Here is a 16,069-nt window from a genome sequence, read left to right on the forward strand (position 1 = left end):
TTCTATTCATAGACATAAGTATATCCTTACACTTTACAGGAGCAGTTAGACTGCAGTCTTTATTTATAGACCATAGATGTGATGTTGACAATTATTAAGAAACAGGCTTGGACTTCTCTATGAAACTCTGAACCGCTAAGAGCTTTAGTCTTGCCATTTCACAGAAGGCCAATTGTATAGAACCCTGCAACCTGGAGGGCTGTGTTATGATGACTAATTCTTAACTTATTTTTTTTTACTTATACATTATATCTTTAAATAAGTTGCATAGGTACAATACCTTAAACAAGAATAGAAATATATATTTCTTTTAAAATTTTATTTATATATTATATATATAAATATAAATGTATTTACATTTATATATATAAGATAACAAAATAACCTTGAATTTGTATCAATATATAACAATCCATACCAATGTGAAATATTTGAGACTACTAGTAGTTTTTTCTTTTCATGACTAATAATAATTTGTAACCAGCCCCCCAAATGATGACAAATATTTATAACCTACTAAATCCAAATGACCAAAAGTCATCTATCTCATCTTTTGGGAATATGGGTGTCATGATTTTTAGACTTTTTCCTTCTATCTGTGGGCAAAGGCATCTTTCTGGAATCTCTGAGAAAATTTGAGATAATGGCCAGGTCCTGAGAAAGCTAGCTAGAACGTTTATCCTGCAGTCTCAGACCTGCTCCCATGCACACGTCACCTGTCTGGTAGTCTTTCCTGGCTTCTCCCCTCATGTCTGTAGCCAAGATCCTCAGGAGGTCTCCCCCAGTCAAATCTGATCTTTATTAATTTTGAAGGAAATCATTTTTTTCCTCTGTGGAAACAAAAGCATATTTTTTCCAAACATAATATATTTTTTGACTTTTATTCTGAAGCCAAGACATCCTAAAGTATATAGGCTGGTTTAATTTAGCAGTTCCTTCTACAATTTAATGTTTTTTAGCAGCTGTCATTTGTTTGTTAAAGATTTTTAAATTATCTTTAACCATTTATATTGTAGGCAGTATCAGGACAGGAAGGTTAAGGCGGGAAAGTAGCAGCTGTAAGGAGCTTGGTGGAGGAGAGTTCTCACAAGGCTGTAAACTGTATGATGTGCAGAACTTGGCTTAGGAAGGGAGGGGAGCGTGGCTGCGAGGCCAGTGAGGCAGCTGGTGGGCGCAGAGTGCCCGGCAGTCAGGATTCCTGCCAAAGATCGTTAGCTTCCCTGGATGAACGATTAACCCAGACTCTTCGCTTGGCATTGAAGTCCCTGAAATGTGACTGGACTAGGTCCAGGGGAGGTGGAGCTCACTGCCTGCCCCCTAATAGTATTTTCAAGAACACAAAAGAGGACAAACAGAACATAAACATACATACATACATAAAAACAAACAAACCAACCAACCCACCGGCATTCAAAAATGAAACTGAGAAGATGAAGATGGTAGCCTGTCCCATGCTTGGGCTCCGGTGGGTGGTAGACTGTAGCCACCGACCCGTCAGTAGTTGAAAGGACCAGATTCAGACTGGAGTTTTCTAACTCCAATAGACTGGCACTCTCCGGTTCCACCAGAAGGGAGTTCTGAGTGTTCTCGGACTCCCCAGCTAGGAGGAAGTTAATGGCACATCTGCCCTGCCTCAGTAGGTCTCCAGTTGGTGTCCAGACACCAGATCAAAATAAGACAAAGACTAGACATAGACACACCCAGACTCACCGATCAGTGGAGGACAGACGCATTCCCAACACTCTGCTGTTGGACTGGAGTCCCCGGTGTTTCCCAGCCAATGCACCAAATGTAAGGGTCTGAGGAAATGCTGAAGGAAGACCCTAGATTCAAACAGTATGCAAGAGCAAAGAAAGTTTGTTAGCATTCCAGCATGCATGCGGTGTCCTTCGCCTGTACAAAATGGCAACGACCCTGACAGGAGCTTGCAGGCTCTTTTAAGCACGGCTTGGGGAATTTTAGGGACGTTAGGCCATCTCAAACATAATTGGTTAAGCAAGCAGCAGTTACATTAGTATACTTTTAACTGGCTGAGGTTTATCTTTGGACATACTTGGGTAAGTTTCAAGAGGGTTGCAAGAACGGTCCTTGAGACATTGTGGGGTTGACTCAGGCCTTGTTCATGCTCTCTCCCTTATCCCAGAATGTCATTTGTTGATAAATTAATTAATTGGGAGAGACACCACCTGTTGCCCCTCTCAGAGAACTGAAACCTAAATTCAATGATAAAAATGGGAAAATTTAAACCCTTTACTCCTGCCTCTGCTTCCCTGGGCCTAGGTTTCACAAACTGGCCTCAGATCTACAGCAATCCTCCTGCCTCTGCTCCCCAGGAGGCCTGGACTTCACAAGCTGCCTCAGATCTACAGCAATCCTCTTGCCTCTGCTTCCTAAATTCTAGGATTACAAGTGTGCACAACCATACTAAACACTTTGTGTTTCCAGAGGCCTGGTGAGCCCCCAGAAGAGGCAGCACCACATTAAGTTATCATCTCTGCAGTCTGACATGCTTCCTGGGGAGACACAGAACCAACAACCAGCCAACTGCAGACCAGTGTGCAACCACAGCTTTCCTACTCGGGGACCGAAATCTTAACTAGGCAAAGTCTCCTTCATTTCCAGTTTACTTCATTGTCAAGCTATAGAGGATTAAATCAATTCTGTTGGCTGCAGTGACCCTAGCACATGTCAACTTATTGTGATTCTTGCCAATACATTATTAATATCATAATTTATATCATCACTAATAACCACAGTTGTTATCCACATCTGCCTAATAACCAGACATCAGAAACTGGCCATGTCAGCCACTGTACCTCAGTGGACATCTCTCAAATATCTCTTTAGTGTTTGTGTATTTGTCTTCTCACTTTGACAGTTTTCATTCACCACTGTGACTGTAATAAAGAAACACAGGGCATAACATATGAAACTCACAACAAGTCAGCAGAGCCACCAGGTAAGAAAGTGCAGCCCTCTACATCACATTTGTGTATCAGTTTCTTTTCTCGTTGTTGGGACCAAATACCTGACAAAAGGCAACTGAGGAAGAGCGGGTCTGTTTCGCTCATGGTCTGAGGAGAGATGGTCCATGGTGGTGGGGAAAGAGTAGCAAAGGAGTTCATCACCCCGCATCCGCAGTCATGGAGCAGAGGGGGCTGCTGGTGCTCAGCTCCCTTTCTTGTTATCAGCCTAGGGGATGGCGCCACCCATATGAGTTTCCCCTGCTTAGTTAAACCTCTCTGGAAACACCCAAGAGACACCCCAAAGGTGTGCCTGAATTAATACCTTAACGTTCCTTAATCAGGTAGTCTGTTGAAATTAACCATCACGGTTGGCAAATGTGGACATCACGCTCAGACACTGGCACAGAAGGTGGTGAGGCCTGTGTGATGTCAGTGGGACTTCACTTCTTTAGGCTAAAACAGGAAGTTATGCCAGCTAGGACACATGTGAAAGACTGGGAACACTGTCAAGGCTGGGAGCAAGCTTCTAGACCACAGCTGTCCTACAGACTGAGCTGAGGTGGTGGGAATACTGTAATGCTGTCTGTTGTCCCCATTGTCACCACAGGTTGCAGATGGCTGCTAAGCACTTGAAATGAGGCCTATGCCACTGAGAAAATGAATTTTCTATTTTAATGTTAAAACGTAAAACCCAGATCTGGACCATAATATGTTCATGAGAGAGAGGTATGTGTGCATGTGTGGGATAGGTAAGCTGTTAGGTTTGGGATAAATGCACCCCCTGGTCAATGTATTATAAGAGGTGGGGCTTCTCAGGTCACCAGTGGCATGCCCTCAAAGGGGAATGTGGGACACCAGGCCTCCCCTGGCTCTCCTTCACTGTCTGGCCATGATGTAAGCGATTTTGCTCCACCAAACACTCTAGTCTTCATGTGCTCCACAGGTCCAAAGCGACATGGCTGCCAATCACCGACTGAGATCTCTAAGGCTACAAGCAAAAATAAATTGTCTCTTTGAACACTGACTATCTCAGGTATTTGTTTACAGACAGGAAGCTGAGTACAGCAAGGTCTGGGTAAATGGAGGTCATGTCACAGCTGCTGGAACCTAATACTTATATATTAATATATAGCTAAAGATAGATCCTGGACTATATAAGGATGGGGCAAGAGGGCTGGAGAGATGGCTCACTGGTTAAGAGTTAACTTGTGAAGGACCAAGTTCAATTCCCAGCAATCAGATAGTTCACCACCACCTGGAACTCCAGTTCTAGGAATCTGACATACTCATTTGGCCTCGAGGGGCACCAGCACTCACATGAACATGTCTTCCCCCAAAAGAAATACACATACTTAAAAATAAAATTATCCTTAAAGAGTGGGGAAACCAAGACAAGAGTGGGGAGTCCAGACAACCAGGAGAGCATTTATTTCTCTGCTTTTGACCGAATCCTCTTGAGCAGCTGCCTCAAGCTCCTGCTGCTGAGACTTCTCCACACTGGTGGACAGTAACCCTGAACTGTGAACTGGCACAAACCCTTCTGTCAAAGCTGATTTTTGTCTGGATATTTTATCACACCAACAAAAATGAAATGAGGACAAGGGGCAAACATCTCACCCATTGCAGATCGATTCCAGACGTAGTATCAGCATGTTCAGTTACATAGAGTGACTCAGCACCCTGAGACTCCAGGCTGCCCTGTTGGGTTCAAAGACTGTCTGAACTCAGCGCCAAGGGACTGGACAAAGGTTCAGCTGACTATGTTCAGGAGCCATGCTGACAAGTCTCTTGGGGAGCCAAAACATATTTGTGCTTCTACCTGGCAAGAGGTATCACTCTTGACTTTGCAACAAGAAGCCTCTTGGTTCAAATAACTCCACTCAGCTGGAGTCTTTGAAGACCCACAGCAGTAAACAAAGTGTTTTTTGTCTCTAGGTTAGAAAATGAAACATGTTTTCAATGGACATGAAACACTTGAGATTCTAAGCTTTAGAAGCAGGAATGAAAGATGGCTTGGTCACAGGTTGATTTATTATTACAGATTCAGGGACAAGCATGGTCTCAGGAGCATTAAGTAATATTCCAGGAAAATTCTTGGGAATCATGAAAAAGAAAAGCTAATGTTCATTACGTTTCCTTAAGAAACCTTCTAACTTAGAACCTATGACATAGAAAAGTAACATAGTAAAATAACATAGAGCCCCTCTGACAACGTCAGCCAAGCCTGACCAATCTCATTTGTTCTGTACTTTAGCAACTTCTCTTCATCACTGACGCATTATTTTAAGATTTTATTTTTATTTGTGTGAGTGTGGACATACATGTACAGGTGTGCATGGAGCTGGAATTAAAGATGGTTGTAAACACCCCAACATGGGTATTGGAACCAAATTCCTGTCCTCCACAAGAGCAATCCACACTCGTAACTGCTGAGCACTAACAGATCATTTTAAAGAAAATCCCTGTGATAGTTTGAATAGGTATGTCCGCCATAGACTCATGAGTTTGAATGATTGGCCCATAGGGAGTGGCATTTTTAGGAGATGTAGCCTTGTTGGAAGAGGTTGTTGGAGGAAGTGTGTCACTGTGGAGGCAGGCTTTGAGGTCTTATCAGCTCAAGTCTGGCCAGTGTGACACAGTTTTTCCTTCTGTTGCCTGCAGATCAAGTTGTAGGACGCTGAGCTCCTTCTCCAGCACCAGGTCTGCCTGCATGTACCATGTCCTGCCAAGATGATAATGGACTAAACCTCTGGAACTGTAAGCCAGTCCCAGTGAAATGTTTTCCTTTATAAGAGCTGCTGTAGTCATGATGTCTCTTCACAGCAATAGAAACCTTAACTCAGACAATCCCACATATAATTTCCTCTAAACAACATTTTCATTTGCATCTCCAAAGACAAAGCCACTTAAAAAAACCACAATGTCTAGCTGGGCGTTGGTGGCGCACGCCTTTAATCCCAGCACTCGGGAGGCAGAGCCAGGCGGATCTCTGTGAGTTCGAGGCCAGCCTGGGCTACCAAGTGAGCTCCAGGAAAGGCACAAAGCTACACAGAGAAACCCTGTCTCGAAAAACCAAAAAAAAAAAAAAAAACCACAATGTCATAATCATATATAAAATATTAACAACTCTTTATCATCATCAGATAATTATTGCTGAGATATCCCTAATTTCTTATCAGTAGTTAACAGTGTTTCCAGCATAGAACCCAAACAAGATAGATTCACACTTTGCATTCAGCTGGCATGCCTTTTCAGCAGGCTTTGTTCTATATACCCCATCCCACTTTTTTTCTTGTCTTGATGTTTATTTATTAAGGAATAATGGTTCCATGGCTGGAGATGTGACTCAGTGACAGAGAGCACTTACTGTACAACCATGAAGGCCTAAGTTCAAATGCCATCATCTACCTAACAAGCTGGCTGTGATCTTTCAAGAGCCTGAAAACCTGGCACTCTGAGTAGAGAAGGGGAGGGTGGAGACAGGAGGATGGTTGGGACTGCCAGCTTAGCAGGAAAGACAAGGAACTTCAAATCTTAAGAGAGACCACACTTCAAGGGAACACATGGAGAGCTGTAGATGAGGGCACCTGAGGCCCTCCCCTGGCCTCCTTATACACATATCCATGGGTGGCCACAGCTGCACACGTAAGAATAAACAAATATATTAGTCTTATGTGTCCTACAACTATTGGGTAAAGAAAATGAGATCTGTATATACAACAGAGTTTTATTCAGCCATGAAGAACAAAATCATGTTATATGCTTGGAACTAGAGATCATGTTCAGTTGAAATGAGCGAAACTCACAAAGACCAGTGCTGAACATTTTTTTCCTTTTCATATGTAGAGTCGGTGGAAAGTCAGAAAGGACACGAAAGGAGAAGGAGACTATTAAGATGTGAAAACGGGCTGGAGAGATGGCTCAGTGGTTAAGAGCATTGACTGCTCTGGCAGAGGACCTAGGATCAATTTCCAGCATCCACATGGCAGCTCACAACTGTCTGTAACTCTAGTTCCAGGAAATCTGATGCCCTCACACAGACATACATGCAGGTAAAACATCAATGCACATAAAATAAACAAATCTTAAAAAACAACAACAAAAAAACCCCTCATTTTAAAAGCCAGGTAACAGTGGCACACGCCTTTAATCCCAGCACTGAGGAGGCAGAGGCAGGCAGATCTCTGTGAGTTCGAGGCCAGCCTGGTCTACAGAGCAAGTTCCAGGACAGCCAGGGCTACATAGAGAAACCTTGTCTCAAAAAAAAAAAAACAAAACAAAAAAACAAAAAAAAACAAAAGAAACAAAAAAACAAACCCAAAACAACAAACAGATGTGGCACAAAAGATGGAAGGAGATGAGGGCAGTCGAGGGGTGAATACGATCAAAGTATATTGTATGCGTGCATGGAACTGACATAATGAAAATGATCACCTTGTACAAGTAATAAACAGTAAATAAAAACAATACCACTGGGCAGCTGTTTTGTATATTTCCCACAGTTCTGAAGAGATTGTCGCTCAGTGTCATTGAGTGTATTTCTTGATCCTCTATTTTCTGTAAGGCTCATTCCTTTTGTAAATCTTAACAGGTGTTCTCCTACATAGAATAGCCTTTCCTAAATGTTTTGCTCCTTGGAGGTGTCATTTACACAGAGAAGGTAGAGTAAATAGTTGACTCTTTTCCTTATTTACCAGTTTTTAAAATAATGAGGGGTACCTACCCTAGCCACCTCCTAAGATGACTAAGCTTTTAAATAAACACATGGATTTTAACATAAATTGATTTATTTTTATTTTATGCACATATATGCGCCTGAACACATACATGTGTACCAACAGATGCCTTTGTTGAGATCTCCGGGAGCTGGAGTTACAGGTGTTTGTGAAACACCTGATCCAGGTGCTGGGAACTGAACCTGAGTCTTCTGCAAGAGCAGCAAGCACTCTTGCCTGGTAAGCCATCTTTCCGACCTTGTAGGCTGCCACAGCCTCCTCCTCCTCCTCCACTTGATAGTCAAATAGTCTCTTCTTAGCATGTTGGGCCTTTCCCTTTCCTCCTGTGTTCTTTAAACAGAGCCTTTGATATTGCCCAGTTACTTTGCACAGCTCCTATCTCTGAAGAGAGACGAGTCACTCCTCAGAAGCCTTCATGCCATGCATGTGGAATAGAATTTAAAGAGCACAGTCTGGGTCCTGTGACTATTCTTCATGAGTTGGCCATTCACAATCATTGTTTTTAGGTCTCTTAGTGAAGAAAACTAAGAAATATTTAAAACACTATATGAGTATGAGTTCATATTGATATTTATAAGTCAAATTAAGACTAGAGATTTTTTGCTTCTTTTGTGTGTATGTATTCATGTGTGCATGTGTATGTATGTATATATGCATGTATGCATGAATATTTTTAAAAATATTTTTATTTAATTGTGCTTTGAAGTATTAACACACACTGCAAAACAAGGTCACTTCAGAAAATCCTGTGATATCTATGGTGTTCTCTCTGTTGTATTTTTCTCTCTGCAGTAATTTCTCATTTATTTAATTATTTTTTACAAGAGCAAGCAGACGTGTGTGCTTTTCCGGTCATACACACTTCCTGTGCTTGGGCTGCACTTGGAAATGACTCTCACTCCATGTCAATATACAGAGAACTCCACTCTGAGTGCTCTAACTTTCCTTCATTCAGCCAGCCCCCTGCTGAGGAGACTGGGCGATTCCTGGCCTTTAACATTCTCCATGTCAGCAGGAAAATCCTAGTGTGCATGCCTTTCTTGTTTTTGAGAGGATAATTTTTGGAAGTGATTCCTAGTGGTGAGAATGCTGAACCAGAAGGCAGTGCATGTAATTTTGCTAGCTATTTCCAAATTCTCTGAGAGGCCTGCACTACGGAGCATCCCACCAGCAAAGAGAATGTTACTCCACTTTTGGGTTTTGCTTCTCTGAGAAGTGAAAATTAGCACTTCAGTGAGGATTTATCTCCCTCTCCACATATGAACTGCAACCCATATACTAAGAAAGGACTCCTTTGGATGTAACACTATTGGATTGTAAAATAAGAAAACTTGCTCCCTGGCCATGCTGCATATTGAGTAGGGAGTTTTTTTCCCTCTTACAGATGGACTTGAATGGTTAACTCCTCATTCAGAGTAGCTGAGGCAGAATGAGTTCATGAAAATGGAATATCCACCATTCATAAAACAAGATACTTTGCCTTTTTGCCGAAAGCAAAGAAGGAAGCTCCTGCCCCTCCCAAAGCTGAAGCCAAAGCAAAGGCCTTAAAAGCCAAGAAGGCACTACTGAAAGGCATCCACAGACACAAGAAGATCTGCACATCACCCACCTTCCAATGGCCCAAGACTGTGGCTTTTGAGGCACCCCAAATAGTCTGGAAAGAGCGTGCCCAGGAAAAACAAGCTTGGCCACTATGCCATCATCCAATTCCCCCTGGCCACTGAGTCAGCCCTGAAGAAGACAGAAGACAACAACACACTGTGGATGTTCATTGTGGATGTTGAGGCCGACAAGCAACAGATGGAATAGGCTATGAAGAAACTATGACATTGATGTGGCCAAAGTCAACACCCTCATAAGGCTGATGGAGAGGAGAAGGCATATGTTGGGCTGGCTCCTGATTATGATGCTCTGGAAGTTGCCAATAAAATTGGGATCATCTAAAATGAGTCCAGCTGGATAATTCTAAATATACACTCTTTCACCAAAGGAAAAACGAAAAAAACGAAAAACAAGATGCTTCAAAGAGCTTTCTTAAGCAACATCTGCCATTGACTGCCAACAGAGGCATCCATACCCATCAAGTAGTCAGTGGATGTTCTTTAATAAAATTGAATCAAATTCTGGACTCAGAGGCCCTTGATGAAATCATGAGACTCTAGTGCTTGATAGCAAAAGATGAAGCAGCAAAAAGACATCATAACTTTGGTCAAAACCATGTGAATTTTCTTTGGAAAGTCCTTTCTCTCCCTGCCCACACAGAAGGAATGTCTGCACGTTGTTTGTGTAATCTGTTTGTATTTCAACAGTAAAAAAGGTGTTTGAAAAAATGAAACTGTCAATTATTTTGTTTAATTTTGATAAAATTTAGCACTTTAGCATTGTAAAGTGAGTCTTAAAATTGTTTTCTAATTATATTTTTTAATCTGTTTCTCTGTGTGCTTGCACATACATGAGCGTGTGCAATGTTGCTGTGTGGAGGTCAGAGAACAATTTGTGTGAGTCCTTTACCGCATAGATCCGGGGAATCGAACACACACTGAGCCATCTCACCAGCCCAGACTGAGGGTCTTTTGTGTGAGCCTTTGTCTTTACAGAGGCAGCCAATGGCATGTGTTTACAGAAAGCACTCGCTCAGGATTTGCTTCTCCACAACACAACAGGCTAAGAACTGTGCTGGTGGCTGGAAGTACAAAGAGGACAACTCGGTTCTGTTCTTCAAGGATGTAACATGGCAGGCTGGTGAGGAAACACATACATCAATGGAACCTCCTCCATGGGACCAGAGAGATCACACTGCAGTTGTTCAGTATGTTTCTGCTGGCAGCTCTCCTCTAAGGAAGTGTGCTGAGATGAAGTCCACATGCTGGATAACCTACACATGTAAAGTGCAATGTGGTCGGGGTTATATGCTCACACAGGCATAGAGCCATCGCTGCCTTCAACCTGAAACCGTTCATCACTCCCAAAGAGGGCATGTCTACTACCATGACCCTCCACCTACCTTGGCCATCCCAGATCCTCTGTACTCCCTAAACCTATCTGTTCCTAGGACTGCACAGTCTTCCATGGCTTTCTTCTCTCAGTGAAAACCATTTTGAAAATGAATCAGTGTTTTAGAGCACATCCTTTCACTCCTTATTGTAAAATCATATTCCATTAAATGGATATAGCACATTTTCTCTTTGCTGTTCTTTCATTAGGAGGCATTTACAAATGACAAAATGTATTTCCTCTAAACTGTGACTGTGCCACATTTTTAACCCATTCACCCACTGAACACTTGAGCTGTTTCCCTTTGTGTATGTGTCTGTGGTGTATGTATGTGCACACGTATGTACAGCTGTATGTCTATGTGTGTGCATGCATGTGGAGGCTGGTGATCAACATCAAGTGTTGTCTTTTATTGTTCTCTTCCTTATATTTTCAAATGCTTTGAAATATTTTACATGTGTGTGTATGTGCATGTACACGTGCATGTGTGTGTACAGGTACACATTGAAGTCAGAAGAAGGATGACAGATTGTGGTGGTAATCTAATTGTACTGAAATGTGATTTTGATTGTATGTTAATAAATAAAGTTGCCCGGGGGTCAGAGCTATTAGAGCCATAGCAAGAGTGTGGCGGTGGTGGCACACGCCTTTAATCCCATAGATCTCTGTGTGTTCAGGGATACAGCCAGCATTGGAGACATATACCTTTAAGACCTAGGGGGCTGTACATTCAGACAGTGACGAGGCAGTCACGTGTTTGGGTTTACAACCAATGAGAAGGCAGAACAAAATACTATAAATAGACGAACAGACAGGAAATAGGTCTCTTTCGGGAAGCTGGGACACCGCAGGCAGAAGGGTGAGATTTTAGCTCTGAGCTCTGACCTCTTGGCTTTCTCTTTTACATTGTTTCTGTGTTTCTTATTTAATAAGACGGTTGGTTACATCTACATCGATATCTTGGAGCTGGAGTTACAGGTGATTTTGTGAACTAATGTGGGTGCTGGGATCCAGGCTTTGGTCCTCTGACAGGTCTGAACTTCTGAGCAGTCTCCCAGGTCTTGTTGTTTGAGACAGGCGCTTGTCACTGGAGCTGGAGTTCACGAGGGACTGGAGGCCTGCCTCTCTCCATCCCTCCCTCTTCCTGCGAGCTGTGGGGGATGGATAGACACAGCCACGCTTAACCTTTAATGTGGACCCAAGCCAAGGGCCTCATGCCTGTCTGACGAGCACATTGCCCGTTAAGCTGTCTCCCCACCCTGCTCCTCTTTTGTTTGGCTGTAGAGCCAGCACCTGCTCTGAGCAGATTCGGTGAGATTCCTGGATTTCATCTCGTGGAGTCACTCAGGAGCACAGGCTTCTCTATGTATGCCCACCATCAAGATCAGGCCTCTCTATGTATGCCCACCATCAAGATCAGGCCTCTCTATGTACGCCCACCATCAATAACAGGCCTCTCTATGTATGCCCACCATCAATAACAGGCCTCTCTATGTATGCCCACCATCAATAACAGGCCTCTCTATGTATGCCCACCATCAAGCACAATCATTGAAAAATTTCAACTTCTCAGCCTCCTGCTGAGAATTCATATAGCATTGATTTTCCTGTGTTTTGGAACTGGGAAGGTCCAATACTGTCAGTTTGTCTATGCTCCAAGTCAGGTACTGCCCAACATGTGGCTATAACTTCAAGTTATCCATTTCATGTTTCCCTATCCACAGACATGATCTCTTTGAACCTCCCCTCTAGTAGCAATCACACAAAAAGACAAAATGTGTTTACCTTGGTACCACCCACTCTTTTTTTTTCTTTTCTTTTTTTGGTTTTTGGAGACAGGGTTTCTCTGTGTAGCAGCTTTGGAGCCTGTCCTGGAACTCACTCTGTAGACCAGGCTGGCCTCGAACTCACAGAGATTTGCCTGGCTCTGCCTCCCCAATGCTGGGATTAAAGGAGTGCCCACCTCTGCCCGGCACCACCCACTCTTAATGCTTATACCTACAACTGCTTAGTGGTAGGCTCCAATATTTAGCCAGGAAAAACCATCAACTTGTCTGGCCTTCCCAGGTTCTCCCTGCCTCTGTTCTTCAGACATCAGATCGTTTGGAGATGCACCTCTTCTGCATAGTGCCCTGCTTCCTCCGCTGAGCCGGCTCCCCCCACCCCTCCCGCCCAATGAGCTCTGTCAGACTGCTCTCACTATCTCGGCAATTATCAGAATGTTAAAGCTGCAGGGCTTCCTCTCTGGTTTCACATCTCTCTAAGCTTCTTTTTATTATACTTTCTCAGTAAGAAGATCATTTTCCCGATAGAGAACAAAAGCATTATTGAGTGATTCCGTGTTAGGTATTTACACGCCACTTTCCTCCAGCCTGGGAGTCGTCTTCCTGGTTCCCGGACTCCGGTGGGAAAATAGAGTCCTTTAGGTTGGTCTCAACATTTTTCACAATTCCTGATCAAGAGAGCTTCCTCAAGCGGTTCTTAGAGGTCCAGTTCCGTGTGGCTTTTGTTTTGTTTTGCTTTTCGAGACAGGGTTTCTCTGTCTAGCCCTGGCAGTCCTGGAACTCACTCTGTAGACCAGGCTGCCTTCAAACTCAACAGAGATCCACCTGCCTCTGCCCCGAGTGAAGGGATTAAAGGCGTGAGCCAACCGTACCTGGCTCCAGTTAGTGGTTTTGAATAGCTGGCTATAAGGCCATTGACCTTGGGCACTATGCATCTTGGAACCATTTCTAGATGTTAAAGGAGTCCTCTTGTTTTCTCTTTGGAGAGCTCTAGGAATTGTCTAGCTGACGTCTCTTACCTTCTTCCACCTGGGCTCTGTGGGAAGGAAGCCACTCACATGTCCCAATTCTCCACTCCATTTCCAAATCTGATGAGAAATACTTTTGTAGTCATCAAGGCAATGTAGTTATGATTAGGGTAGAGAAACAGACAATGAGCGAAAAATCATGAGGAAATTATTTCTAAAATCTTAACCTTCTCTAAAGGTCAGTCCCAAAACCTACAGTGATGCAATTGACCTTTCTCATTCACCTTAGAGATGGACAGTGTGCTCCTCCCTCCCCTCAGTTCTGTGGGTGCTTGTAGTGAGGGAAAACAGTTTTCCTGTGGGGAACCTTGTTAGTATTCTGAACCGCCCCTTGGGGACCTGCCCAGTGTCCTAATATCATCTTACGTAAAGTCCCCTTTAAGAAGAAACCCTTTTATGCTCTCTCTCTCTGTCTCTCCCTCTCTCCCTCCCTCTCTCCCCTCTCCCCTCTCTCCCCCTCTCTCTCCCCCTCTCCCTCCCCCTCTCTCTCCCTCTCTCCCCCTTCTCCCCTCCCCCCTCTCCTCTCCTCTCCCCTCTCCTCCTCTCTCCCATCCAATCTGTACCTGGCTCTCTCTAAACAAAAAATGTACACACTTTTAACACAATTCTGTAATTTTGCTGGGACTCAAGGGTATGAGTCTACTCCTGATGTTTTGCAGATACCCATTGCCTGCTTCTCTATGATATGGAGTTCAATACTGATTGGCAATACTAATATATCTAAAACTTTTTTTGTCCTTTATAAAAAAAGAATTCATATAAGCCTCAGAAGATCAAAAGAAATCATGAAACTTGGATCCACTTCCCAGAGGTCAAAAGAATTCCAGATAAATGAATTTTCTTCACTTGTCTATTCCTGAGGATGGCATCTTTCTCTCTCCTGGTCTCCCCTTCCTAAATACTAAGACCGTGGGCCTAAAAGTTCCAAATAAGTTCACGAATTTTAACTCTTGTCTCTAGTCTATATCTGTTTCAGCAGGATTCCATTTAGCTGACTGACACATCCAGGCATTGGTTACTAACTTCAACCTGTGAGCCATGGAGTTACTGAAAGCTGATATGGACCAAGCCAGCCAATATGAATGCTCCTTGTTTCCAGCTGGGTCAAATTAGATGTTTCTGGTTAATGCCCCATTGCCTAAATTCCCTCCGTACCTTTGACTAGTCTCTCAGTTTTGTTGGGCTCTGACCACCTGTGCCCCATTTCAGCTTGAAGCGGTTATGGAAGAGAACACATCGTCCTGTGCTCCCTGTTCCCAAAACAGCTAAAAGGCTAAGTCAAAGGAAGACTCCTGGCACAGGGGAGAAAATGGCTACCTAATGTCCATTGATATACCAGGAAACTGGATCCAATATTGTCAAGTGATAGATTTAGTAACCAAAATGTTTCTGCAATAAGATAAGACACTTGGCCTTCTTTATGCAGAACCTAAGATATGACCTTAAGAAATTATTATTTCTATATAAATTATTCAGAATTATAATCTGGCTGTACTCAAAGATCAGATCAAAACTACAGGGCCTTAAAATTGTAACAGATGTAGATATCGCTGCCAATGACTTTAAAAAATGTCTTTCCTTACTCACAGTCTATTCAGGCTTAAGAAAGTAAGCCTCCTTGTCCTTGCTAATTTCATTAAGCTGTAACTAACTGGGAAAACTATATGTCCAGATTTGACTTATATTCTCTCAAAATTAAACCTAAATAACATTTGGTTTTGTTCCCCTGACCCCATCATGATGTAGACAGCCACGTGGCTGGCAGTCATCTTTTACTGAGGTTAACTAAGGTTTAAAAAAACTACATTTAGTACTAAGGGACTCTCTCTTCATTTTATCTCCTTCTAGAGTAAGGAAACAACAAGCCTCAGATATCTGAGATTGGTATGAAATTTATCTGTTCAGATTAACAAAAGCTGACTCAGAGATTTACACATATCTTTGCCAAGTGTTCAACACCAAGCTCCTAGAGAATTTAAATAAATGATAGCATATGTTTGATAAATAAGATATTTTATAAACAAGATATATATTCTATGATGGAGTTTCTGGTCCCCTGAGCGGGTTCTTTTCTCAGAGTTGGGCCATACCCTGACTCATAAGTCCCTTTTCTCCTGTTCCCATTCTGCCCTGGGATCTTTCCAGTGAATCCTAGTCTAATGAAAGCTGCTAACGTATTGGAGACTTATGGAATACTAGTTAATCATTCACACCTAATGGACAGACAGTCCTCAAATGCTCAGAGATCTGCAGAATATGGCATTTAAAATGTTTAATTAAAAAGCTTATTGTGATAGAGAGACATGCTGGCTCCCGGCAGCACTTTCACTTCCTCCAAAGAAGACGGCTGGGCACAGAAGAGCCTCCACCCGGAACTTACTCCAGAGTGGCAGCACCAGCCAATGCGATGGACAGAGAACCTTGACTGCTGCCAGGGCCTTCTTCAGGCCATGGACAACAGGACTCTGAGGAACGATTGTCTCACTTTTGACTAGACAAGGTAGGCTGGTCCTTCCCACAAGTTCTACCCCACAACTGTTCGATCGTCTGAGGCCTGGCAG

The 16,069-nt window shown here is 43.1% G+C and overlaps 1 pseudogene; it reads left to right on the forward strand.

The window, feature by feature from the left end:
* The first annotated feature begins 9,046 nt into the window (after positions 1–9,046).
* Positions 9,047–9,646, forward strand: LOC114702805 (annotated as a pseudogene).
* The last annotated feature ends 6,423 nt before the right edge of the window (positions 9,647–16,069 follow it).

Source organism: Peromyscus leucopus, chromosome 15 (genome assembly GCF_004664715.2).
Source record: "Peromyscus leucopus breed LL Stock chromosome 15, UCI_PerLeu_2.1, whole genome shotgun sequence".
Classification (NCBI taxonomy): Eukaryota; Metazoa; Chordata; class Mammalia; order Rodentia; family Cricetidae; genus Peromyscus; species Peromyscus leucopus.